The 26,833-nt window shown below is 49.6% G+C and overlaps 1 protein-coding gene across 3 annotated transcripts in view; it reads right to left on the reverse strand.

Moving 5' to 3' along the window:
- Nucleotides 1-17,753, reverse strand: part of SLC7A1 (solute carrier family 7 member 1) — an 85,325-nt gene extending 67,572 nt beyond the window's left edge. Inside the window, exons 1-2 of one of the 3 annotated variants that reach the window (XM_050766863.1) lie at nt 17,454-17,753; nt 14,144-14,366 (exon numbers count right to left, since the gene is read on the reverse strand). The gene's annotated coding sequence lies outside the window, so the exon portion shown is untranslated. Of the gene's footprint in view, nt 1-8,901; nt 12,279-14,143; nt 14,367-17,453 lie in introns of those variants that run through there. The other 2 variants (XM_050766861.1, XM_050766862.1) reach the window with 2 other exon arrangements.
- Nucleotides 17,754-26,833: the final 9,080 nt, after the last annotated feature.

A 26,833-nucleotide genomic window follows, 5' to 3' on the forward strand; every position in this document is an offset into this window, starting at 1 on the left:
TTTGTGGGCCGGCATGTCCCATGATAGCATTTGCAAAAGATTTGTCATCACCCCAAGCACTGCTGGCCCTGACGTGCTGGGCAACCACGGAGAACCACGTTCTTCTGGACCCCGAGACCCTCTCCTCCTCCACTCCTCTGCTTGGGTCGGTTTGTCACCAGCTATGGAAAGTCCTATTTGCTTTTCATTTATTCTAAAACATTTGCCAGTTCTGACAAGGAACACATGCTGACTTCTAGAGCTGGTCACTAAGTCTGTGGTTCTCCTCGCTGTGGCCTGTGGCATTGGAGACGCTGAGGGCATCTCTTACTCTCATCTTCGGGATCTTTCAGTCAGCCCTCTTAGGAAGTCCTTGCTGTCCCCAGACAAAAGCCAAGGCTTCTTGGGGGCTGGCAAATGAGATTTCCCCTCTCCCGTAGCACAACCCTTCTCAGATTTCTATCCGGACAGCAGATATTTAAGACATCTGAACTTGGGCTGCACAACTGAAGTTTTTTTTTTTTTTTTTTTTTTTGCAGATCGAACTGTTTGCCATCCTTTGTCCTACTGCAAACCTTACGTGAACTCAGTGGCACAGCCGAATGTGCTATTCAATCCAAGGGCGTGTTATTTTAATACACACACATCTGCAAGTGTAAATAAGAATACCCTGTCATCGGCAGGATCACATCTGCTAAGACAAACCTAAAGGACCTTGGGCAAACGTTGTGAGGCCCAGGAGAGGTGCCAGGTGTCCACCGTCTGTCCCCAGCTGAGTCTACCCAGAGTCCAGCCGTGGCTGAGAAGCCTTGGAGGGGCTGCGGAGAGGAATGCGAATCTGGCACAATCCATTCTCAACTATTTCTTCCTGGAGAGGACACGGCAAGCTACTGGGTCAACCAGACACCCCGGGGAGCTCTGGCCTGGTGCCTTTTCACTGGGTACCCTGAGAGCTCCAAGTCCACTAAGGATCCACCAATGCTGGAAAAGCGATCCCTCAATACGCCGGCTCCCTGTCACAGCCTGTCAAAAGCCACAGACTTGAATGAGTCCTCTTGTTCTCAGACCCGAGGCCTCTTTCCACAGCCCTGCCCTTCTCTCCGCAGGCGGGATCTGGCGGCAGGCAAGAACTCTCTCTCTCACACATCTTTTAATTTGCCTTTTTCTTCATTCCGCTGGGGACAAGCATGTTTCTCAGGAGGGCAGAAGAGAAACAAGTACACGTGGTACCACCGTGAAGGGCTCTCTGAAAGAAACCTTTCAGGCAGCAGCCAGCTCTCTCTAGATATCTCGACGCGGAGCTTCGGCCTGACTCCGCTGTGGAAATGCTTCATCCTCAATTCAAGCTGGGTCTCTTTCCTTTGATGAAACCTGTATATATTTTGATGTGTATGGCTCACTAATCCTTTTGAAAAATAACTTCTCTCAGGCTTCCTCCCTGGTGAGATAGTATGGAACTAAAACTTCTCATGGCCTATCCCGACATTCCAAACTCCACCTGAGGCGCCCCGCACAACAGGACACCGCGGCTAGGGATCTGACACCAGGAAACGGCTGCCCCTGTCATGAATGGATAAGCATTCACTAGCTTTTTTTTTTTTTTTTGAGATGGAGTCTCGCTCTGTTGCCCAGACTGGAACACAGTGGCACAATCTCGGTTCACTGCAACCTCCGCCTCCTGGGTTCAAGCAATTCTCTTGCCTCAGCCTCCCGAGCAGCTGGAACTGCAGGCACATACCACCATGCCCGGCTAATTTTTTTACATTTTTATTAGAGACAGGGTTTCACCAAGTTGGCTAGGCTGGTCTCAAACTCCTGACCTCAGGTGATCCACCTGCCTCGGCCTTCCAAAGTGCCATCGCACCTGGCCAGCATCCACTAGCTTTTCATCAGACCATGAAATGTTTGGTCCACAACTGCTCACTCTTTCTGGAAACACACTATTCTGAATGGCCCATTTCCTCCAGAGTATTCCTCTGACAGGGCACAAGCCTGGTGGACCACATGGATGCTGGTACCAAGTGCTTTTTATTTTTACAAGAGCCATTCTGTTCCTTCTGGTCGAACCGGTGCCCTGCTCAATGTTTCTGGGCTAACACAGGCAAAGTGACACTTCTCAGTAGAGGTCTTTGTCGTCGTCCTCCTACCAGACCCTTTGTTCCTACTAGATCTGATGGCGTAGTTCCCACTCAACGTTCACTTTCACAGCATGGCCACCGAACCGCTCAGAGCTCTTTGGCGGATCCATAATCACAGAATGTCCCTCACTTCCCGTTTAGGGCTGGAAACCTCACAGAGGGCAGCATCTTAGTGCAAGCTCTTCAGACCCCCAAGGCAAAAAGTGCGGCCTGGAGTGCCTGCCTCTGGCCCAGGATCACATGAGTCCATGGCTGAGCCGGTGGGGTGCAGGTCTCTCTACCTCCAGGCTGTGACTGCGGAGGGGCCGGGGCATCCGGGAACTGCCATGCAGCGAGTGTGGTAAGTCCCCAGGAGGACTTCCGAGGCCAGGCAGGAGGGGACAGCAGAGGGGACATGTCTGAGTTCTCAGGCTCCTAGGTACTTCAAGCTCTGTTAAGAGTCCAGGACTCCTACACCGTGTTTCCTCTCTGCTTTTCTACATTTCTCAGTGCCTTCATAACTGCCTCCCCCTTTTTGAGATCTGTTCCATGTTACCCCTCTTCATGCCCAGACAATACATAAACACATGTGGAGAACACACTTTCAATGGCTGGCAGAGCCTCCTCCTTCACAGGCCTTTTTCCCACCTGGAAACAAGCCTTCATTTCCTCACACGGCTGCTGCGCTGAACATTCAAGACATGTCCCCTTACCTGATTGATTTTCCCTCTCCAGCAAGGTGATGAGTGCTATAAAGCAGAGAGACTATTCCCGGGCCCAACTGCAAAGTTTCACCCATGGAATATGTTGTTAATCTTAACGCCTGCTGAGGCAAATGAATAATATGCCAGTTTCTAGAGACTGAACAGTGTTAAGAAGGTGATTAAAAGCTACCCTCTACATTCCTGCAAGACGTACCATACAAACGAAATCAGATTTCCCCAAAGAAGCATGCCATGATGGGATTTTCAAAAGGCCAACACACACATGGCTCAAAAATCCAAAAGCTACCAAAGGTCACAGGTTAAACCTCGATCCCCTGAACCCCCCATTCCCGCCAACACCAGAGCCTCCCGGAGAAGGGACAGCCTTGCCTCACATTTTACATAAGTGATCTCAAGTTCTGAGTTTTAAAGAACAATGTAAATGCCATGTTTCTACTTGCTATTTAACAGAAATAGGATATTTCTAACGAACTCTTCAGCCTTCTAAAGGAGTTTATGAATTAATGAACCAGGCAACAGAGAGAAATAAAAATCACATACAACTGAGCTTAAGAACGCTCCATTCCCATGACATCCCGCCCCCGCCCCCACCCCTGCTTCTCCCCCTGCGAGAAGGTACAAGAAAACCATTTCGATCAAGGAATGTTCTGGGAGTTTTCACAGGCATTTGCGGTAAAACACAGAAGCTTGGGCCCCCTTCAGAGCCTCCCGAGACACCGATCTACTCTGCTCTCTTCTTTCTTACTTTAAATGTCCCTGTGCAAACCCATGTGCTAGGCATAAAGCTCTGAAGTAAACACAGGTCAGACACAACCAAGGTTTCCCTCAGTACTCGTGCCCAGCACCTTTGGGGTGATAGACATGTGTGGGAGCCATGCCTCAGCACCCCGTTACCTTTAGCCAGCCACTTCTAAGACTTTTGAAGAACCAAACGTAAGTAAGTTGCAAAGAGGGTTAAACACCAGAGCACGCATCCAAGCGTGCGCTGTCCCCTCTAAGTGGCACTCTGGTTTAAGGTCTTACGGGCAAGGGTCCCTGGAACTTCGCCCCAGTGCCAGCGCATGCCTGCCCCTGAGGCACACCCCAGAGACACGTTCATCTCCCCTCTCACCCGCCTGTTAATTAGAAAGCTCCTGACATCCGCCTCTTCCATTAAGAATTTCCTGAGGATGAGGAACAAGTAGCAACCTCCCCTTGGCCCGTTTCGCCACCCCCAGCCTTCTGGAGGAATCACTTTGCATGTTAATTTACACCTACTCTTTTAGCAGCAAAATACCAACACATTTATGTGCAGCCTCAGGAATGGGATTTTTCTTCTGGGAGAAACCTCCCTGAAGGCTGGGGCGTAACCCTTTACACACCAGTCCTAATTACAACTCACATTTATTGCACTCTCATGCTAAGCCTGGCAAGGCGCTAAAAGCTTCAATCCTTAATATAACCTACAACAGGGGGACTGTAAGTTTCTCCATTTTTCAAATGAGGAAACTGAGGCACAGAGTTGCATGTGGGTGTACAACACAGACCTCCTGAAATGAGGAGGGCTGCTTGCCACTCAGCTAATTATCCCAGACGGTGGTGGTTACTGAGTTCTTGCCTCTCTTCCGTGGGTGTTCTGTCCTTGTCCTCACTGCCAAGCCCTCGGCTATCACTCCTTGCCGGTGCCAGGAGCCCGCTTCTGCTGCCAAATCCGCACAACCTATCTGCAGATGGCTGTAAAGCAATAACCAAGCTGGGCTGAAATGAGTGCACAGGCTATCACTGGATCACCACACCCCTGCCGTCCCAAGGCCACTAAAGCAAATGGGCTCTGGGACAGCAGCCTCTTCAGTCCAGTTGAAGAGATCACTTTGAGCATCTACTTCATACCAGGCACTGCCCTTGGTACAGGAGGCACAAAGACACATGCATCCCAGACCCTCAGGGTGATTTGGTCTAATGGGCAGCTCAGGTCTCCCTGCAGTTGTCCCAGGTTCCAGCAGTTTTGGAGGTGCTTGCTACTCCAAGTGACCCTGAGAGCTGGTTAGAAATGCAATCTCTCAGACCCACTCCCTAAGCTACCAAATCAGAACTTGCATTTCAGGAGATCCCCGGGGGAGGATCTGTATGCATGTATTGGTCTAGACAGTTCAAAGATACCCACAGTATGACCTTAGGATATGAAAGGCACCACTACATTATGCCAAGTACTTAACTTGCACACTTGCTGAGATGCGTTCCTTTTCCCCATCCTTACTGCCTGCCCCTACTGCCACCTCTGCCCAACCCATATGATCTTATCCACCCACATGCTCTTTAGAGAGCAACGAAGGAGTAACAGTCATAATGAACAGACACATTACAAAATACACCCAACGTACACAACTACAATGGAAACGTGTCCTGCTGTGTGTGCTGCGTTTCCAGAAACAATACGCTCCAGTTAGTCTTGTCCTCAGATTTGACTTTTTATTTTACACAGCTTACATCTTCAGGTGCAGGCCCTTCGTTAGGTCTAGACCTGGCAGCGATGTGGCCTTCAGGCCCCACCCCAGAACTGTAAGGAGCCCATACCCGTGCCCGCATGCACAGTAAAGTGTGCCCTACGGTTCCGTTCCTTCAAGGAAGTCTAGCAACAAGGTCAATTCCAGGAAAAGGTAAGAGAATTCAAATGTCTGAGTCGCTGCTCGTTTGGATACAGGGAGTATTGCTTGCTTCCACAAAGCATCCGTGTGGAGAAGCCCATGCTTTCCCTCTGTCCCTGCTCCCAAGTGCCTCCCCAGGGCGGAATGGTGCTTTCTTCCTTCACACAGCAGGACCCTTTGCTGGAAAGAGACTCTTGCTGGAACCTCTGTGGGTCAAGGCCAGCAGCTCTTAGTAGACTTCAACTCTTCCAGCAACTCAAACGCTGCACAAGGTGACTCAGCAAGACCTCCCTTGCAGATGCTCCACACCGGACCGCTCATGGGCAACCAGGAGCCACAGGAAAGTGATTTAGATTTGTGCAGAGAGCTTTCTCCTCCCCTGGGCACTGCCCTACACCAAATCACCCAAGAAACATGAGACAGCAATGCCCTCACCTTGACTCACCAGACCACAGAGTCTTTCGGTAATTAGGCCTGAATCCCAGCACAAATTAGATCTGATAATTTTCTAAAACTCTAATTGTATCCAACTCTGAGACCAGCAAGACAGACATTCTTCCCAGTTCAATAAAATTACTCAAAGAACTAATGAATGCTCTTGCTTAATTTCTCCCAAGATTGCCCTCTGGAAAGAAAGCAATCTGAAAAAGAAATGTCTTCCAACAAAAGTTAAAAAACAAAAACAAACAAACAAACAAACCCAGGGGCTGAAACTGTGAGGTTATAGATTTGCGGGGGAAGTGCGGTACACTTGCAATAACAGAGTCATCACTTATTTCAAACATTAACATATATAACAGCATAAGATCAAGTTCATAAGGTTTCTTCTCAAACACCAACAATGGTGGTGGTAATATTTGTAACGGTTTTTTTTTTTTCTTTTTGAGACAGAGTCTCACTCTGTTCCCCAGGCTGGAGTGCAATGGCACAATCTCGTCTCACTGCAACCTCCACCTCCTGGGCTCAAGCGATTCTCCTGCCTCAGCCTCCTGAGTAGCTGGGACTACAGCTACTCGGGAGCTGTACTGCACCACCACACCCAGCTAATTTTTTGTATTTTTGGTTGAGATGGGGTTTCACCATGTTGGCCAGGCTGGTCTCTAACTCCTGACCTCAGGTGATCTGCCTGCCTTAGTCTCCCAAAGTGCTGGGATTACAGGCGTGAGCCACCGCACCCAGCCAATATTTGTAATTTCTATATGAACTTTTAAGAATACTGTAAAGTAAGTACTCTGAATTCTCACAACAAATTTTTATTAAGAAGCATAGTAAATAAAAGAAACTTCCAAAGAACAAGGACAGACTTTTGCACATTGTTTCAATAAATGAGGCCATTTATCTTGTTCTAGTTCTGTTATGTCACTATATCCTTGTTAGGCAGAGTCAATTCCCTTGATTTACAATTGTTTTGTGAATTATACACACAGACTAAAAGACATTTAATTTCTAAGAAAAAACAGAAAACACATTCAAGCATTTCTTAAGCAAAAATCCATCCAACCTTTTCAAGAAGAACTATTTAATGGTACGGCTGCTATTGTTAATATAGTTTCAACACCATTCGATTTTAATCCATCAGATTTAGTCAAAAAATAACATTTCTACAAGTATGTTTTCTCACTCTTCTTCCCAAAAATCCTTAACTCTTTCAGATAGGTTCTTCGTCACATCACGCCGAATAAAATAAACTCAAAGAAAATCAGACCACCGAAATTAACAAACGTATGGCCCATTTCTAAAGACTCACATACAGCCTGACCAGGCCACCTTTGGGACACCAGTGTGTCAGGTTAACTAAGGACAGATACCCCAGTTTGCATAAGCAAACCACACCGGGGAAATTAACACAGATCTGCCCTGAAAACCTACTCACCTTCTTGGGCATCACCACAGAGAATAATGTCTCCTTCAGTCAGAAACTCTCAAATCACCACAGAAAGAAACCTCGACTCCTCAACTTTCTTTGCCCTAACTGGTCTGGATGGAGAATTGACTCCCATTCCCTGGTGCTAGCAGTGAACATGAAATTCAGGGCAGTGCAGTGAAGTTGCAGGTGAGGTGTGGCTCGTATGTCTAAACGTAGTGTGTTTTGCAAACTCCAAGTTGCCACCAGGAATTTTCCTTGTAATGAAATAGAAAAGAATAAAAATTATCTCAGTGTATCACAGATAGTAAAACTGAGTACTGTTTCATAAAAATTGTCATTTTAATCTATGTATCAATATGTGTGCCTCTGTGTGTGTACTTGATCACAATGTAAATTTAGGTCTTATTGTAGACTGCAGTCAAAGAAGTTTAAAAGTTGCCATCCCCAGGAACACCCAGTGAGTACCAGTGTGTACGTGTAACCAGTAGCCCCATCCCAAACAGCCCAGAGAAAGGCTTTCCCAGCACCGGGCTTCCAGAATCCTGTGCTAAGCTAACAGTGCAGAAGAGGCAGTCAACAGGGCTCTGAATCCCAAGTGCCTGAAGGAGGAATGAAACAATCTCACCAGAGAGGAAAGGACAGCTGTGACAGTCACCCTCCCTGGATAAGATCACTGAGACCACGGATGGACATCTTCCGAGCTAACCTACAGTACAGGTAAGAATGGGAAGCTGCATTTTTAGACAACTATCCATTAGAAACCAGGACGACATATGAACAGTGCATGTTGGTAGCCTTGGATGCTGAAGGATGAGAAACCTTGGGCAAATCAGGCAAAAATTCTCAACCACAGGACAGGACAAACTGGCCCAAAAGTTCCTTAACTACAGAGTAAGTAAGAAGAAGCTGTAATTTTACTCCATCTGGGAACATTAGGAAAAAGGCAACTTTCTGATACTCTGACTTCAGTAGAACCGGATTCTTCCAAAAATATAAATGTCAAAGTCACCCATTCACAGTATAATTTGCACCAAAGTGCAAAATGGGGTACATGTGTGTACCAAAGAACAAAATCAACCAGAACTGAGCTGCCAGGGCAAAATTACAACAGAAACTTAAAATAATATATTGTCCCATCCACCTGCCAAAACATTAGCTCAAAGACATTCCTCCTTTAAATACAGTTTTACTAATTATAAAAATAATCATTCAATAAATATTTGTTGAGCACTATTTTAGGTGCCACAAACACTGAGTGAGAAAAACAAAGTCCAATTTTACCAATTTTTTCTTTCCGTGCAAATACAAAGATCTCATTAAGATAACACCGAATATGGAACACTGCACCCAGATGGTTTCACTTTTAACATTAAAGTTTCCCCCATAAAATCAAATGTTCTTTGAAAACACCATTCTTACTGGCTACATAATATTCTAACATGGAAACGGTATCATGATTGACTGAAAGACACTCCCAAATGCTTACCACAAGATAAAAACACAAAGGAGGGACATCATGAAATAGAACGTTAGACCTAGATTCAGAGCCTTAAGGAAAAAGAAGAAAAAAAAGGAAAATACAGTCTTACGAATGTCAGAGACCCCACTATTTTCCTCCACAGGGATGAATATTCACGTCCACACCACTGGCCACATCAAGCCCTAATTTGTGCATCTCCCTTTATAAGCCCCACTCCCTCTTTGATCGAAGAGAACATTGTCCGCACAGAACAATACGTTTTCATTTCAATTTCCCTTCTTTTCAGGAAAGGAAATGTTTGCACTTCAAAGGGTTTCTTTGAAGAGTAGCCCTTCAGCTCTGGCCTGTCCGGGTTGGGCGTTACGTGGACTCAGCGGGGTGTGTGGAGTCTGGGCGGCTGCCCACCGAAGTCACTCTCAAGGCCAGCTCCTTCAAGGAGAGGGTCTGGGGCCGGAGCAGAAAAAACAAACACATGGAAAAATACTCAAGGCTTTTGATCATGACCTTCAGAGGCCCATTTTCACACATAACGTAGACCTACAGCTCAGGGAAACTGAGGTACAAACGATGGGGAGCTGAGGACAATGACGTAGTAGCTTCTAAGAACAAAATCCTTCCAGACACCAGACTCGCTTAGCAAAGACCCCTCCTGGGTGAGGAAATGGGAGAGCCACTCTTACAGCTGTTATGACGAAGGGACCACCTAAGCAGACAAAGCAGAGACGTGAGATCCAAACTTCACTATCTGCACCAGTTTTAAAACCTTTCCCTAGGAACTTATGAGACGCACAGTCATCAGCAAACAGCAAACTTCACGTGGTAAAATTTCACATTTTATTTCTTCTGTAGCCCACTGGTAGGGGCCAAGAGGCTTATTAAAAGGCAAGTCTAGCAACCGCATGAAGCACCCAAGAGGTCACTGACACGGGGCCAGTGCTGTTTCCCTCAATCAGGCTCCAGGCCCCATCCTTAACCTCTGCCAAGTCCAGGAAGCAAGGGGTATAGACCAGACAAGAGTGGGCCTGCAACATTTCTTTTCAAGTCTCAAACAAGTTCTGGATATTTATTAACAATCTCCACCCTTCCCCACCCGGAGGATATGCACCACAAAGGCACCACCAAGGCTGGTTAAGTCCGCCTGCTCGGTGGGCACCTGCCCAAGGGGTGGGCAGGAGCATGAAAGACTGTCAGCTCCAGACAGGGCCGGCTCCTCCCACAGCCCCAGGACTCCGCTGCGGGGCTCCTGCCTGGTGTGTGGGTGGTAGAGGGACCACGGGACTGCGTGGCCAGGTCACCAGAGCTGAAGGAGCTGAGAAAGTCTTCCCACCACCTTTCTGGTTGATTACTCAGCCTCTGAACTGGAATTATGAATGGTTTTTATTTTCTCCTTCTTTTAATTTTCTGCAGTTTCCAAAATTTCCACAACAAAGCATTCTAACTTTTAGAAACATTTTTTCTTAAAAAGGCTCATGAGGTAGAAAATTAGACTACAGCTTTTTTGAAAGAACCCCTAGACTGCACAACTCCTTCCCCAAAAATACCTAGCTATAAAGGACATTATGTGGACGACTACAAGTCGAATATGGACTGTCTAGCAATCTGACTTTGCTATCGTACCATGGTTATATGAGAGAAGGTCCTTGTTCTTAGGAAATATACACCAAAGTACAGAGAGCAAATAAAAAGGCATGATATCTTCAGCTTACTCTCAAATGGTTCAGAAAAAATGTATATGTCTGTGTGCATGTGAGTTTGTGTGTGGGTGGAAAGAGAATAGAAGGAGGCAAAACATAAACCACCTGCACATCTGAGAAGAGGGTACTCAGGAGTTCCTTGCACTCCTGCAACTTTTCTTTTTTTTTTTTTTTTTTTTTTTTTTTTTTTGAGATAGCATCTTACTCTGTCACCCAGGCTGGAGTGCAGTGGTGTGATCTCAGCTCACTGAAACCTCCGCCTCCCAGGTTCAAGTGACTCCTGTGTCTCAGCCTCCCGAGTAGCTGTGACTGCAGGCATGTGCCACCAACACCTGGCTAACTTTTGTATTTTTAGTAGACATGAGTTTCACCATGTTGGCCAGGGCTGGTCTCAAACTCCTGGTCTCAAGTGATCTGTTTGCCTCAGCCTCCCAAAATTCTGGGATTACAGGTGTGAGCCACCATGCCTGGCCTCTGTAACTTTTAACTTTGAAATGTTATCCAAAAACTGCTGAAAAAGAAAAGGGGAAAAGGAGAAGGGCAAAAAGGGTTAGGGAAGAGTTTTCCTAACTCTAATTGCCAGTCTTTCCCAGGAGACCTCCATGGGGTCCCAGAAACTGCACCCTAATGCCCCAGCTCCTGGACCAGGCCTCGTCCCAAGGGAGGGCAGGAGGTGTCCCTGACACTGTGGAAAAGCTGCGGACCAGGAAGACACTCCCAAGTCACTTTGGGGAAGACGGGCCCTCACTGCAGGCTCTGGGGTGGACAGCTCCTGCCCCAGGCTCTCTGAGAGTGTTAAAGCAGCATCCTCTATGGAAAGGCGGCACCTCTGCAAGATATTGTAGAAATCATCAAAGCCAAGCCAAGGGCAGGACGACAGAGGCCACTGGCCTTAAGGAGGATGGAATACACAAAAGGAAGCTGACTTTCCCCTACGAACAGTCTCTGGTTCCCACAAGACCCCCTGCAATGGGGTCTCCCCAGGTGGAGATGGAGGTGGAATGTGGGCATGGCTGGATGGTGATAAATCAGACAAAGCAACCTTGTGGTCTGGGCAGGAGGCATTGCATCCAGCCAAAGGCTGGTGATGTAAATGCCAAACTACTGACCCAAAAAGAATGCAGCCCAGCCTGTCATACACACTGGCTCCTGACACTGGCCACGTCCCAGTGCAGCTGCCCCAGGGACCCCAGGGCTCCAGCTGTGCCAGACGCCTGGACTTGGGAGGGGGAAGACCTGCGTTCAGAGACAGCAGAGGGAAATCAGGGCAAAGAGAGGGAAGGCAGGGTGCCATCCAGCGTTGGGGCGCGTGACCAGTGCCAGCACCACTTGGACTCAGCCAGAAACAGAGGGACACAGGCAGATGGGCTTCAGATCTGTCTGCCTCCTACTCACACAGGGCAGGCCAGACCAGGCCTATACTGAGACAGGCTGGAGTCCAGGTAAAGGCAGATATCTAGGTTCCAATCTTCACTCGGCCGCTGACTGCCTACCTGTGTGCCCATGGGCCACCTGCCTCCCTCCCCCCATCAGTCAAAGCAGAAGGGCCGACCTCACTGGGTGGCTGGGAGGACTCAAATGAAACATAGATAAAGCGTAGAGTACATGCTGAGCATGAAATAAGTGCTTGCAAGGATTGATCTTACCTAGCCCCGGGGCCCCTCCCTTCCTTCCTACTTCGCCTAAGAGACTTTAGCTAATGGCACTTGGTAGGCAGACAAGATGCAGAGAAGGACACTCCGAAGACATCCGTAACAGATCAACTCCAGCCACTTTGTGGGGAGGTGAGCCCCTGCCTTCTCACTGCTGCCCCCCCCGGTGGGTGTCCCCCACCACCCCGCCCTGTATGGAGGCATCCTATCCTACTGACACAAGCACGGGATGAGCGAGGTGGGAAACGCACGGCCCAGAGTTTCAGCTTCTCAGCTTTGCTTTTCCTAAAACCCAAGGTCTTCAGAGTAATTTGAACAAAATGTTTAGGATGACTATAGCTAGGGCAGTCACTCCCGTCCTGCCTCCCACCAAACACACACACATACACATACACATACAGCAAACACTAAGAAAGGGGCTGTGAGCTCTGTTTCCCAGGAGTCCTACGAGTCACCAAGTCCAAGCTGTGTGGGTCTGAGACCAAAGCAAACCTGCACCCCATGGCCAGGGGGACACCAGGATCCCAAAGAGAGATGGCTTCAAGTCCATCCAGGCAGTCAGAGTCAAAACAGCCCAGAGACTATTGTTCCTTCCCTCAGACCTAGGACCAGATGAGATGGTGAACCTGTCAGCAGATGCCTCAGAGGCCCACATCCCTCCTTCAGCACCCTGGGACTATGTGTGCCCCTTTCTAATTCAGACACAAACCCAAGGAAAGAGCACAACATTTTAATGCCTTGGTAAAATGAGAGAGCAAAATGAAGTTGTTATAAAAATTATTTTTCTCAGGGCCAGGCTAAGTGGCTCACGACTGTAAACCTAGCACTTTAGGGAGGCAAGGCAGGCGGATCACTTGAGGCCAGGAGTTTGAGACCAGCCTGGGCAACATAATGAGATCCGTCCTCTACCAAAAAATAAAAATTACCGGGTGTGGTGGTACATACCTGTGGTTCCAGGTATCGGAGAGGCTGAGGTGGAGGAGCACTTGATCCCAGGAGGTAAAGGCTACACAAGCTGTGACTGCACCACTGCACTCCAGCCTGAGTGACAGAGCGTGACCCTCTCTCAAAAATATATATATATATCCATATACACATAGATATATATATTTCTCCCACGCCTAAATCAAGGAACTGAGCCTTCTTTCCAGTATGATAGTTAACACTTATATGCAACATTTAGACTTGTGCCAGAGGCTGTGTTAAATCCATAGCATGGATTATCTCGTTTAAATCCTCTCAGTCCTATAAGGTAGGCACTAGAAGTCAATTATTATGCAAACAATATGAAAAAGAATTTAAATGTGGTTCCGAGGACTATCAGAAAAAACACTTATCCCAGAAGTGGAACCCACTCTGGGGCTCTGCTCTTTCCGCCAGCAGCGGTCATGACGTCTCATTCGACCCCACAGCGTAGAGGCCCCCTAACCTCATGTTGCAGAGGCCCCACATCGAGCAGAGGCCACTCCCGGAGTCACCACTGCTAGACGGTCTCTACAACACAGAACTCACTGTGCAGGACACGGGGATCCACTTCTAAAGAAACAGGAATGCAGCTGGTTGTCCTCACAGCCAAGAACCCGATCTGAATGAGTATTCTGAAGAAAGCACTGCAGTAGGAATATGGAAAACTAGGAAACAAAACTGCCATGCCCTCTGTGCCCCCAGGAAAGGGAGGGGCAAGGGGACAATCAGAAAACAAAATGGAAAGACAATGTAGCCACACACAGTCCTACTAGAAGAAGGGGCCTCCTCTCCCACCTCCAAATAAACCCCCAGGTTTCCTTGCTCTTGACTTTCGGTTGCCACGGTCAGAACTGCAGGCTGCTAACAAAAGGACTGATCTCAAGAGAGAAATTTAAATGCATGGACTTGGTGCCTTTATTCTTTCAAAGAACACTATGGACTCCATGCTTCCTAACTTCACCACCGTGAGGCTGAGAGGGACAGGCTCTCCCAATATACAGATGGAGCCAGTGTAGAAGGTTCAGGAAGTCTAAATTACCTCAGAGAGAAGCAAAGCCAGGATTCCAGAAGCCAGGAGGAGTGCTGTTCCCAGTATTGGTCCTGACTCCCCTCAGTTCCTCAAAGCAGCATCCTTCGTTTCAAGGCAGATAATCATCCCATTCTGCATTGAAGCTGTGAAGGCCTCTTCCCTCAGTCACACGGCTCTGGCTCCATTATCCAGTGTGTTCACCAAATGCAATACCTGCCATTCCCCACTGTTTCTGACAATAATTAGATGAAAAAAGCTCAATGAAAACCACTGGGTGTGGCAGGAGGGGCAAACCGCAGACCAGCCAGAATCTGGTCCATGTTCCTGGGATGACCAAATCCTGACCAATGGGCCAGGTAAACGGCATCCCCCGGGTCTGCCAATGCTGCACATCTGAACGAATGCCTTGGGAGAGAAATGAACACGGCTAGCAAGCCACCAAATCACTTTCCCAGTTTTATGCCCATCCTTCTGGTAATTCCATTTGGCAAATGCACTAAACCTGGCTTGACAGATCATGACCCACACTGAACCACAGGGGTGGTTATTTTCAAGGCTGCTTTGCAGTTGGGTATGGGGGTGGGGGAGGAGGCAGATTATGACAAAACAGAAAGGGAGGCCACTAAAGTTTATCACAAGGCAGGTAATCTGCCGCAAATGAAGCTACTACTCTGTTCCCTCACTGGAAGAGAGGTCCAAACCCTGGGGTGGACAGCAGGTTGGCCAGGGATCTGATGCCTCCCCACCCAAGGCCTGGGAAACCTGAAGGGAGGCAGATGTCCTGATGATACAGGAAGATCCCAGGACCTTTGAACCCCATGTTTAGAGGGTCCCCATTCCACAGGACAAGCCCACCGCCAGGTGGCCCACTAGAAGGCGGCAGAGGAGCAAAGGGAGGCCATGGGCAGCAAGGAGCCAGAGGTTGAAGAGACCCCCCAGATTTGGCGAGAGGAGCCAGTGAGGCTAGGTGAAGGGGAAGGACGCCAGCACCCTGGACGGCTGGCTGCAACACACAGGCAGGCACCTGAGAGGGGCTCCAAGAAGATACGTCTTCTAGCCCTGACCCTGGGGATGAGAGTTCTAAAAAGGGCAGTTGTGACTTTCAGAAAGTCCCTCTTCCATCCAACAGGTTCTTTGCTCAGCCTTCCCATCTCATTAATACAGCAACTCTGATGTGCTTGGAGTCATATTTGACCTTTCTCACCCTCCATGAATCCACTGGCCAATCTTATTGGATCTGCTTTAAAATCTGTCCAGGTCTGCAGGACCCAACTATATAGAAAAACACCACAACCCATCGGAACGTCTTGCTTGGAGTGAGGACCAAGAAGCAGGTGGAGTGACAGGCATTTCTGAAGATGCCTCTGGAAGAGATAACTCCGAGACCCAAGTATCTCCAAGGTTTAGAGGGAAAAAAATATTTCTCTCCATAACAAGGATGCACTTATTCACATTTCAAATTTGTCCCTCGGAATAACAGCAATCTCTCCAAATACATGGTTGATAATGAGAAAGGATTAATTTAATTGGCTCTGAGCCCTCCAACATAGTTACCTATTTGTAGGGACTTTGGTTAAAATAAACTACAGACCGGCATAATCAATCAACATGTATTTAATTCCATCAAAGAATGAGTTCTTCTACCAAATAGAAAACTGAAACTCCCTGAAGTCAACAACCTTGTCTTTCAAGCCTTTTTTTTTTTTTTCACCTAAAGCAAGTAATCATATGCACAGAAGCATGTGGCTCTAGGATCCAGACCCAGACAAGGGAGTACATTTCTCATCCACTTATTAAGCCCTGTTCTCTTTACTCAAAACTCCTTTGACATCCTTTGAATTTTACCTTTATAATAATTAAACGTGATCGTAATATGCTAAACCTATTTTTAAAACCATTTTAACCTATTGTTGACTTTTCCCCTAAGTTTCTATTCTGTTCGTGTGACTTAAATAAGACCTTTTGTTTTAATAACAGGAAGGTGTGTTCATATGAAAATCATGATAATTTCCACTGACACCAACTAAAAATACCAGAGGAATAAATGTTTCATGGTTACCTATTATCTGAACCAAACATAAAGGGCAAGAAATATTAAGAAAAACCCCAAATAAATTATAATTCGAATTAAATACAATTAGGGCATTCAGCCAGAGGCCGACATACACAATTCTACTAGTCGAATGGAAAATAAAAGGCACATTTTTTAGGGAGATACACCTGGGATTGAAATCCCAACCATCTGGTAACTATGTCTGGACTAAAACCCAACACATGAGGGCATGGCGGTGATGACGTGAGTATTGGGAAATGCAGGTTATTTTTTTTCCTGAAGGCACATGTCTGACTATCCCAGTCACACAAGTCAAACACAACTGCTATCTGGGTCCCCCATCCCCTCGAAAGGGTCAGGAGCTGAACCAACAGGCCGTTGTAGTACTACCGCGCAGCTGCCGCTCTGAATACACGCAGGTTTTAGAATGACTGTGACCTGCCCATGCCCGGGAAGTTTTCTACTACGCAGAAGGGAACACCCTGAGAATACGGTGTCTTCCCAAAGGCGGAAGAACTTCCTCTCACTCCAAACCATGTGGAGGGCCTGAGGAACCCGGTCTTTTCAGGCCACACTGGGTCACAAAGCAGCCCACCTAGGGGAGACTTCCTCGAAGCAATCTTGGGGACCCAGACGAGAGGTGCAGGCGGCGCGTCCCGGGTTCTAGGGACAAGCGGAGGGCTAGGTGCTCTAGGTCAGGGCGACCACCAGGCGGGGATGGCGACAGAGTCCCCGGGCGGGTCACCTGCCGCAGGACCACCCTCGGGGCGGCCGGGCAGGGTCCCCACCCAAAGCGGATGACACATCCCCGGACCTCGTGGCGGGGCGGGGTGCTCTGCACCGCGCCATGTAAGGGAAGGTCTCCTCGCTGCCAGCGGGCTCCGGATGCTTCCCGGGCTGGCCAGTGCGCCCGCCGCCCGCCTACCCACCCCGACCACCCGGTGCGTAGCGGCGCGCGGGGCGGGCATCGCCAGGTCGCCCACGCTTACTCACTCGGTGTTGCATCATACACCACGCCGCGGCTTCAAGGAGCCAAAATGGACTCCGTGGAGGCGACAGCCGCATGGGCACCGGCCCCGCGCGCCCACTCCAGGGCCCGCCCGGTCCAGGTCCTGGCCCTTCCCGGAGGATGGCAGCGCTCCCGGCACGGGGGCCCTCGCCACTCCCGCACCGCCCTCCCGCGGCCCCACGCGGAGCCAGGGCCGCCTTCGTGATAATCCGGGCCCAAGGAGCTGCCCCCTGCGTTGGCGGGGGCCGGGCACTCACCGAGCCGGCGGCGGCGGCGGCGGGGCTCCGGCAGGACAGTGGACGGACAGTCGGACGCGCTCAAGGACCAACGGACGCTCGGCCGGGGAGACTGGGCGGGGCGGGGGCGCGGCGCGCGGGGAGAGGAGTGGAGGCTGCTGTTAGCGGGAGCCGATGGCCGCGTGCGCGCCTGCCAGGCGGTTGACCCAGGGCTCACACCTGCCCGCGCTGACTGAATGGGCGCGGAGGACTGGCGGAATCCGGCGCCAGGTTTCATCAGCCGCGCGCCCGGCCCCCGCCCCTCGCGCCCAGCTCTCCGCGCCCGCCTACGGACCAGGCAGCCCCGGCCCGCTCGGCCGCGTCACCGCCGGGCACCAATGGGAGCGCGGCGCGGTGGCGGCTGCCAGCCCAGAGGCGGCGGCCGAGTACCGACGCGCCCTTGGTGGGCGGGGCAGCTGAGTCTTCGCGCGCCCGGCGCCTCAACCTGCGGTTCCCGCGGCGGGCGGGCGGGCGGGCGGGGTGCACCTCTGCTCGCCTTCTCAGTAGCTCGGCAGGCGTGTGGCCGCTTCTCCGCCAATCTCAGCCCACCGCGCCACAGCATCCTATGGTCCCCTGCAGTTCCCACAGCGCCCGGCCAGAACTAGTGCCGCAGGTCCGGCTGTGCCAACCCCGTCCCGGCGGGCCCCAGGGAGCTCACACGGAGCTCGAGACCAGTTTTCCTTCTGGTATAAGATTTGGTATGCACGTAAAGGGTTTAAATTGTCTTTTCTTTTTAGAGACAGAGTGTTGCCCTGTTGCCCAGGCTGGAGCGCAGTTCACCTTAACCTCGAAATCCTGGTCAAGTGATCCTCCCGCCTGGGCCTCCCAAAGCGCCCTAGGATTACAGGCCTGAAACACTGCACCGGCCTAAAAATTACTATAAATCTTCGTATCTTTGTTATTGGATTATTTTATTGCTATTCCCTTGCCCTTGCTAATACTTTATCCTTGCCAGTTGTCAGAAGAGCCCCAAAGCTTGAATCTACCAGTGCCCGCTTGGCGGTGGCAAATGCACAAACAGCTAAGTCAGAACGGCTCACTTTTGCAGTTACCTCCCAGGAAGTGGCAGAAACTTCAGTCCTGAATCACACCGTGCTCACCTCTTAAGCTCCTTCCTTGTCTCCCTTTGGTACCAAAAACCAAGCAAGAATCATAATCTTTAAAGATTCAGTGATCTACGACTTGGGATAGGTAAGCAGGGCATAAATTAATACTGCCATCCTTCTTCTTGTAGGAAAACAAAAACAGTGGACGGTGTCCGTGGCCTTTGAATCCTTTCTACAGGTGCTTCTCAAATGTCAGCTGCTGAACTATTCCCTTGGAATTAGACTAGCAATTTATAAAGTACATAATTGCATGGTGCTAGCTTCAGAAAAAGTGTTTTGTTGTTGTTGCTGTCGTCATTTGTTTGTTTAGAGACAGGGGTCTCACTCTGTCACCCAGGCCGGAATGCAGTGGTACAATCACAGCTCACTGTAACTTCAAATTCCCAGGCTCAGGTGATCCTCCTGCCTCAGCCTCCGGACTCATAGAAATAAAACACATTATGGGTTCACTTAACTTTTCCAAATTTTTACTTGGAGAAACCTATAAAGTTCTTGTCAGTTACATCCTTAAGTTTTTCAGTAATTTTTAAATGCGAAGGTCAGGCAAGACTTGTAAAGAGGTACACACATACGGCCCGGCGCGGTGGCTCACACCTATAATCCCAGCACTTTGGGAGGCCGAGGTTGGCAGATCACGAGGTCAGGAAACCGAGACCATCCTGGCTAACACGGTGAAACCCCGTCTCTACTAAAAATACAAACAATTAGCCAGGCGTGGTGGCGGGTGCCTGTAGTCCCAGCTACTCGGGAGGCTGAGGCTGGAGAATTGCATGAACCCGGGAGGCAGAGCTTGCAGTGAGCTGAGATCTCACCACCGCACTCCAGCCTGGGTGACAGAGGGAAACTGTCTCAAAAAAAAAAAAAAAAAAAAAGGAGGTACACACATACATGCCATGTTCTTCTCTCAAAGAGACGGGCCCTTTTTTAAGATTCCAGAAGTAAATGTGGTTGTCATCCTGCTTTTGAGAGGATGGGCTGTGTTTTAAGCATGAACAGACTTTCCTCCATGCACCAAGGATGCACCATGGGGGCAGTGCTGCCGCCGCCTCCCCAGTCTCTGCTCAGGGTGGGGCAAGGGGAGCTCCGTTGTCTCCCGTATACACCGTCAACAGGCCAGGTGCTCAGGAGGCGGCTTCCAGGACTCGCTGTAGGCATTCGTCAGCAGGGCAGGCAGTGCCTCGTGCTGGTGGGCATCCAGCAGTAAGGGGGTCTTGCACTTCACTCCCTGGGCCCAGCCGCAGACAGAGGGGAAAGAGACACCTGTATCGTAACTCATGTGTATTTATAGATACACAGAGACTCTGCAGTGCAAGGTGCAGAACTAGAAGGAATCATGGAAATAAGAGGGAAGACATTTGGTTACGACTGGCAGAGTCACCTCAAGCCTCAGCACTTCCTGCCGGAGCCCTCACTGACCAGACTCCTCCAGGGTCACTGCCACTGCCTTGCCCAGCTCATGACAGGGCAGACAGTGACAGAGCCTCAGAACAACCTCCCACTCCTTCCTCACCAGCCCAGGGGATGAGCTGTTCATGAGTGTCCCAAAGCCTGAATGCGGGAACACAGAGGTGACTGAGCAGAAAGGGGGACAGCCACAATGGCCGCGGGTGTGCAGATATTGCGGGGCACCCCAGCAGCCCTTTCCGTCTTAAAGAGGACGGCCACGGGTGTGCTGATGCTCCCGCGTGACCCAGCCGTCCTCTCCACCTTATAGGGGAATGGCCACGGGTGTGCGGATATTCCCGGGTGCCCCAGAGCCCTTTTCACCTTAAGGAGATTTTCACAGTCTCATATCAGTCTCCAAACTATTCAGTGAGGTTGGAGGAGTATCACTGTGGACCAACACTGATTGGCACCAAGTAAGGGCGATTTTATAACCATGTCTCAACCATGAAACAATCAGGTCTTTGGCCATCTGGTCTAAGCTTTTTCTGTAACAAAGTTGGATAATTTAGTTGAACTTTGGTTTTCCAAAGCTTGTTACAGAAACCACATCTTCCTAGGTGTGGCTCTGTGGTGTCACGTGCACACTTCAGTAGCCAGGCTTGCCAAGACTCACGGCACGTTACACGTTCACCTGAGAAGGCTGCTGAATCATTGAGGGCTCTGGCGTGCTCTGAAATGAATTTGCCACTTCAGCCTACACTCTACTCCCTTGTTTGGTTAAAGAAACCCAAAAAGCAGAATTTGTTTTGGCCAATCGCCTGCTGACCCAACTGCAGAGGTTTTAATTAGAGTACTTTCATTGCATCATAGAAAGCAAAGTCATATAGATCAACTCATTATTACCACTCCAAAGGTTTAGTAAATCTCCAGATAATCAGGCAAACATTTTAAGAAGCTACATTAAGGTTTACAATACTCAAAATTTAAAACTACATCCATGCTCCAAAAAAACACCATTCCCATTTTAGATGGCCAAATGCATATGAGAAAGAAAGAAACGTGCTGAGCGCATTTTTTGGGTAATCTTATGGAGAAACTGCCACTTTAAAAATGGCTCTAGTTCCTGGCTCCAGATGGGTGTGGTGGGTTGCCTCACTCAATTTCAACTCCACCTGAAGCTGGGACACTAGAAATCCATTCGCAGACTCCACGGCACCAGAATTCCCACTTCTGGAAACAGCCAGGAATGCAGTCCTGTAGCAGAGAATTCTTTCCTGCCCACCCTAACTGTCCTCTGTGGAAGGCGACAGTCAAAGACAAGTCCACCCCCCTAGTCGCAACTGCACCACGAAGAACCATTTCAAGGTGGGAAGTGATTGATCAGTGGGAACAGGCAGTTTAGCTAATCACTTATAAGGCAGAGAAGGGGGGTTTGAAGGCCTGTATCTGGTCTTGTCCTCGGTAAACGGTCATCCGCCAGTCAGCCTAAGCCACATGGGAAGGGGCTTCTTGCAGTAAAAGTGGGGGCGCAGTTGTGGGGAGGGGGAATGTCTTAACAATCACTGTTTTACAGGATCACAGGGCTCAGGCAATGTTCAGTATTGTCACACACCAAGGTTTTTACAGTCTGAAGAAAACTACAGTCCTAAAGTGTCAGTTCTCAAAGCCCTTAAGTTCCTCCTGCTAAGATTCCCAGAGTCTCCACTTCTTGCACCGAACCCCAACTTGCACAGGCACCTGCGTCTTCCTCCTGCAGCAAATGCAGATAAGAAGCTGTGGCTCTGCTGCAGTAATGATGCCATGCAGCCCTAACACCACAGCAGAGCAATGGCTCTGGCCTGAATGTCCCCAAAACCTCATGCTGAAACCATCTCCGAAGGGATACATTAAGAGGTGGGGCCTTTGGGAAGTCCTGCTCTCAGGACTGGGGTTGGTGTCCTTGTTGGGAGGCCTAGAGGAGCCCTCCTGCTCCTCCACCACGTGAGTTCTGACGAGACGACCGCTGCCACGCAACACCTGTTGAGATGCTGCCGTCTGTGAGCCACAGGCCCTGGGGCACCAGATGTGCAGGTGCCTTGACCTTGGACTGCCTTGACCTTGGACTTTCCAGCTTCCAGAGCTGTGAGCAATAAATGTCTCTTTACAAATCACCCAATCGACAGCAGCCGGACAGAGACAGTAATGTCACAACATGAGTCACTTTCTCAGTGGGCCAGAGGACTCCCCATGAGCCACCACTGTAAAGCAAGAACTCCCTGGAGGATGGAAAGGGGTTCACAAGGAATTCTACCCAGCACCAGGGTGTCTGTCCTTTCTTGCAGGAAGACAGCTGAGCCATGGCAGGAAACTACAGGGTGGGTGGGGCTGGACAGTAATGTGTCACCTGCTCATCTAAGCCTCAGTCTCCTGCCTCTCATCACGACAGTGGGGGTAACACCCCCCTCACCTGAGCTGTTGGGGGAGGTAAGAGTGCTGGGTGATTAACAATTGTTAGTTCCACAGAAATAAGGCAAAGAATCTGCCCCATGTCTTATAAAACCAAATCAGCCCAGGAATTCCACATCACTACTAATTTGCATGGGAAAATACCAGATTCTCCTAAGTTCTGGCATGTCATTTGTATTAATAAAGTTTGCAGAGTTTTCACATACTAAGTATATAAAACAGGAAAATAAATCATGCAATTTGGAGGCTGAAGCAGGAGACTCACTTGAGCACAGGCGGCGGAGGTTGCAGTGAGCCGAGGCCTCGCCACTGTACTCCAGTCTGGGTGACAGAACGAGACTCCATCTCAAAAAAAATAAAAAAAAAAAAAAGATTTTGCTGCTTCATACTAGTAAAGTGGGCAGACTCTACATGCCAACTCTTATTCAAAGGTCGCCTAACACTGACTCAGGAACTCTGGCCCTGATGTGCTTGGAGTTTTAATCCTAACAGTGTTAAAGACCACTCCCCCAGGAGCTCTGAACAAGTACTCCAGGTATACGCTGAACAAGACCACACACTCTGACCGAAATCTAACTTCCCAGACCCAAACTACAGAACCACAGAAGACACTGCTTCTGTCCAACTTTGTGTTCTGCCATCGTTTGTGTCCATTATTTCCTACAAACCATCTCATTAGAATTTAGGGCACACAAAAGGCCGATACAACAGGGTTACTTTTCAAAGGTTTGGAGGTGAAGAACAGATACAATGCATTAGCTTCCTATTGCTGCTGCAACAAATTACCACAAATGCAAACCTCCTCTCAGCCCTGGAAGTCAGGAGTCCCAGGGCTGAAGTCAAGGGGTCAGTAGCTTGTATTCCTGCCTGGAGTCTCCCAATTCATAGAAGCCACCATGCAGCTTGACTCACAGCCCCACACCCCTCCTACCACTGCCCCGGCCTCAGCCCTGCACCCCTCCGGACCCTGCCCCTGCCCTACACTCGTCCTCTCCCCCACAGCCCTCTGGCCTCTATCTCGTCCTCAGGTCTCCTCCTCTGAGGCAGACCCTCGTACTGCCTTCTCAAAAGGCACATGTGAAGACACTGGACCCACCTGGACAACCCAGGGTCCTCTCCCATCTCACTGTCCGTTACACTCACATCTGCAAAGCCTCTTTTGCCATGGAAACTTCATTATACTAACAATCATTTAACAAGTCCATTCTAATGATGTGAACATTGGCATTGTTTTCCTCCTAATGAACAGATCAGTCACCCATGTAACCTATAAATATTTGACTATTAAATATACAATACTGTAGGAGACAGAGATGAGGAAGACGGTTCCTCCCTGAAAGACGACTGGACCCTAGACGGAGGGATAAACATTCTGAACAGAATCAACATAACTCAACATTTGAGTCGGAGAGGTCAAGCAATAAGACGTTCAAAGAAGCAACCAGAAAGTATGTACTGTGCCTGTAGTTCACATCTGCGCCTGGCGTCATGAGCACGAGCATGCGGACACGCACACAGGGCCCAAGTGTAAGATCAAATATAAGGAGCTTTCCACTGTAGTATTTAACTAGATCTTATGACAAAATAGCCTCCTGATTTTTATCCAAAAAGTTCTCTGTAATTAAGGAAATTAATTTTCCCCTAAAAGGCATTTCTCTAGCTATCATTCCATATAAACTAAATGGGCATATTAAAGAAAAAAGACAAGGCCGGGCGCGGTGGCTCAAGCCTGTAATCCCAGCACTTTGGGAGGCCGAGACTGGCGGATCACGAGGTCAGGAGATCGAGACCATCCTGGCTAACACGGTGAAACCCCGTCTCTATTAAGAAATACAAAAAACTAGCCGGGCGAGGTGGCGGGCGCCTGTAGTCCCAGCTACTCGGGAGGCTGAGGCCGGAGAATGGCGTAAACCCGGGAGGCGGAGCTTGCAGTGAGCTGAGATCCGGCCACTGCACTCCAGCCTGGGTGACAGAGCGAGACTCCGTCTCAAAAAAAAAAAAAAAAAAAAAAAAAAAAAAAAAAAGAAAAAAGACAAATGTTTGACTTCGGGGGTTTGCCTACGACTTGAATAAGCATGATTTTCTTCTGGCCAAGCAGGGAGCAGCTGGACCAGACTGGAGGGAAGGAAGAACAAATTTCCACTCTGACCTCAGTTGGGCACCAGAGTCTTCCCTGTCAGAATGTGGGTGTGGTGCTTCCCACACACCAGCCTCTGACGAAACTCAGCCCAAGGGTGTGGGAAAAGGCTGTCTACTTCTGAAAAATCTACAAAGTGCAGACACATCAAAAGCTTCAGAAGACTGTAAAGGGCCAAGGAGACCACTACACCCTTGGAGTTTACAGAAAATGGTCAGCATCACACGTGCCTGAGGTCCAGGGTCAGCTCCCGGCTGCCGCGACGCCGTGAACGCAGCCCTGGCTTCCCCTCTGATGTAGAGAGCTGGTCACTCTGCCGGCAGCACTCAGAGCTCAGAACATTCTAGAGGAAAGCAACGTGTTCCTTTTAAAATGGGGAACCGGGGCAGCACAACTGAAGCTCTACGACTGTCTCAACTACTGGGTTTCGGGGTAGCATTAGGAAATCGTGAGAATCCAAATCTCAATTTCATACAGATTCCAGATTCACTGCAGGTTCCAGAATTTCCTGAGACATTCTTCCAATTTATCACTCAGGATTCCCTTGCCAAAGCTAATAAAGTCTACATTCCTTACGGAAAACCCACCATAAGCACCACCACAAATAAGATCAACTGACTGACGCCCGCCCTTCGCACCAAACATAGAAACTGTTACTCACACAAGACTGTGCTGGAGGCAGCTCTCAGCTGAAGCCGAATCCGTGAGACTTCATTATCCCCCAATTTGGATCGAGTGTGAAGACTGTCAGCAAACCAGGGCCCCAGTGTAAAGCAGAGAACAGATCCTCTGATGCCTGCCTGAACATTTCCTTCCCACCTCTGTCTTGGATATTGAACACCCTCAGAGCTACTGAGTCACCCACATTTGCAGGTCATTTATCCAGCCACCAGGATAACACAATTATGCGATAAAAATGCCTTCTCAGGGCTTTGTCATACTCAACAAAGAAGCTCAGAAGGCTAGGCTAGGTAAGCGCAAGAAAGGGGAAGGGGGAAGCGTCCTCCAAACAGACAAAAACCAAGGAAAACCGTGCAGAGACTCGAGAGAGAGCAGAAACACAGCCCGCTGTAGCCTTTCAGGTCCTGCTGGCCGCAGCCCTGCGTTAGGTGGCACCATTTCCACAGATGCATCCTGCTGGGCCCACTTGAAAGGTCCCGCTTGCGAGACACTCACACTCACCCCCACTTCCAGCTCCTGCAAGACCCGCTGCAGCCCCACTCCATCCTGGGGGCCGACTGTGCAAGTCTTCCCGGCGAGACCCCTCAGAGCCTACTCAGTGTCTGAGACTGGGAAGCACCAAGGATCCAGAAAGGCACAATCCTGTTCTCCTCGTGCTGCTTTCTGGGTTCCAAGTTGTCTAACGAGTCCTGCATAAACCCCGGGCTGGGGAGCCAGCCAGGGCCCAGCAGCACCCAGCTCATGCGCTCCACTCACCCCACAGAGGACCACGGAGGCCCCAGCGCGCTCTGTCCGCGGGGCAAGACACCAGAAACAGCCACAGTTCGGGGTTCTGCCACCCGCCCCGCTGCCGTCATTACCTCCTGGGATCTGAATTCTCATTGGTTGCAAAGGTGATCCCACAGCTCCGCTGCCTTAATTACCTGCTGGGATCTGAAATTGTATTGGTTGGAAAGGGGATCTCATTGCTCAAGCACTCCCTGCTGCCTCCTTGCAAACAACAAAAAAAAAAAAAAAAACCCCTTGTAAAGAACGTTTACTATAACCTCAAAACAAGACACATCCCGAGACCAAGGAAGATACACACGCACATCTGACACCCGGTGGACGTCAGTGACCGACGCCACGGCTTCCGTGTGGCGTGTGTGTGTGTGAGCAGGAGGCCTGTCACGGTGACTCAGGCTGGGGTCTGAATGGGGGTCTTCCAAGCAACTAGGCAACCAGGACGCACACCCCAAAACCCAAGTCCCCGCACTCATGTACCTGGCAGAAATGCTGCGTGGCCATCGACACCAGTTGTGAACCAAGACCGATCTGTGTCCTCTGGCCCTCACAACGTCCGTACATGCCTGGGCCCAGCAGAGGCCCGCACGGCACCCTGCTCGCCTCCAGTGGGGCTCTCTCCTGCCAAAGGGGATGGCCCTGAAGTCCGTTGAGATTTCCAAAGCTCTACAAAGTCGTGCTTCCTCCTGCTTGTTCAGAAGGCCTAAAGCCCTGAAGACACCAGTGAGAATTGACCTAGCCTCTTAAGGCAGCTCAAATACCTAAACACAGGAACGCTGGACCTCTCTGCCCTCGAGAGCAGCCGATAACACACTGGGCTAAGC

Source organism: Macaca thibetana, chromosome 17, assembly GCF_024542745.1.
Source record: "Macaca thibetana thibetana isolate TM-01 chromosome 17, ASM2454274v1, whole genome shotgun sequence".
Lineage (NCBI taxonomy): Eukaryota > Metazoa > Chordata > Mammalia > Primates > Cercopithecidae > Macaca > Macaca thibetana.